Here is a 1,735-nt window from a genome sequence, read left to right as displayed (position 1 = left end):
ACCAATGTTGCAAGACTGATTTTTGTGAACATCAGTTATAAATTAATACAAAAACAGTTAAAAAATATAATGTAAAATAAGTAAACTTACTCATACTCAAATAAACAACCTTTTAACTCAGGAACACTAAAAATTCCACGTTTGTTCATAGGGATTGGGGGTCTAATCAATCTTAAAATATCTTCTTCTTCATACCACAAAATGTCCTCCTCTTCTGGCCATCGCCAGTAAGTTAAACCAGCACTCTTCATGTGTTTTATTTGCACTTGGTCTCTATCTAAATCTACAACTTGTCCAGGATATTTTATACCATTATACAATACAATAACATAGTCATCTTTGATAACAGAGATACCGGGCACAACTTTGTCTGATTCACAGTCCGCAATGCTCATACCTGATGAGCCATCATCATCAGAGTCTGAATTCACACTTGAAGGTCTCGCCTTTTTAAACTTACAGAGGCCAGAAGTTGAAGGTAATGGGTTTTCTAAATCTAGTGAAGTCAGTGGCTTAGATACAATCTTTCTTTTCTTTTTCTGATTTTTTTCCTCGCATTGCATCTTCAATTTGCTGCTTCCCTTTTTGTTTTTACTTTCCAGTTTGTCTTTGAGTTTTTTCTTCACAATATTATTCTTTTGTTTAAGGAGCTTTTCTTCTATTTTTGTATTTTTTTTTGCTGTAAAGCCAAATCTTCCGATCTCTTTTCTTCCTGTCTTTTTTCTATGTACTCAGATGCAGTCATAATTTCAGCTCCCGAGCTTACTTTTTTCCTTTTTGGCTTGACAGATTCCTTGCCAGACTCTTCTCGAGTTTTGTTTTTGTGGAAAATTTCGACAATGATGTCTTCAAAACTTCGTTTTACATTTACATTGTTGGGCATCTCAACATCAGAGCTCCTGTCAGATACTCTATGAGCATTAGGCATATTGTTGGCACCTGCCTGGCCATCAGGAGTCTTGTCTGCATCAGGGTGGTCATGAGTACTGTTGTCTGTATCAGTAATCTTGTCGGCATCTGCCTGGGCATCAGGAGTCTTTCCAACATCAGCCGAGTCATAAGGAGTGTGTTCCGTATCCGTGTGGGCATCAGGGATCTTGTCGGCATCTGTCTGGTCATCATGAATTTCGTTGGCATCTGCAACCTTTTTGAGCTGTGCTTTGTTGTAAGCCTGTACTTCACAAGGTTTGAATTTGCACTTTTTATTGCTTCTTGCCTGTTTGGGCCCCCTGTCTCTTCATCATAAATTCCAGATGCTTTAAAGGCATTTGTGATATTCTGTTTGTTAACATCATAAAATGTAGATGTCAAAATATTTACAAATTCCTGTTTAGGAATTTTTTTCCTAGGATTTTGTCTCTGCCACTTGGTCAGCTTCTTATCCCAATTTGATTTCAAACCTTTGAATACTCCAACATCCATGGGCTGAGTGACGTGTGTCGTGTGAGGTGGCAATTTTACGAGCACTACCTGATGTTCCACTGCCTTTAAAATCATAGGGAGACTTACATTGCAGCAGTTGCCGCCTCCCGGGCTAGCAGAGCGCTCCCTTCCCCTCCATCCTTTCCCCCTCTCCACCTTGCCCCAGCCTTCCCCTCCGCACTTCCCCTCCTTTCCCGAGGCTTCCCGTCTTCCCTTCTCCTCGTTTCTCGAACCTTCCCCTCCGCCGCTTTTCTCTATTGTTCTCGAAAGACAGCTCGTCTGTATATAAGGCCGCGAGTTTGCTTAGGCCGGC

This window comes from Bacillus rossius, chromosome 1 (genome assembly GCF_032445375.1).
Source record: "Bacillus rossius redtenbacheri isolate Brsri chromosome 1, Brsri_v3, whole genome shotgun sequence".
In the NCBI taxonomy this organism is placed as follows: Eukaryota; Metazoa; Arthropoda; class Insecta; order Phasmatodea; family Bacillidae; genus Bacillus; species Bacillus rossius.
Note: the sequence above shows the minus strand (reverse complement) of the source record.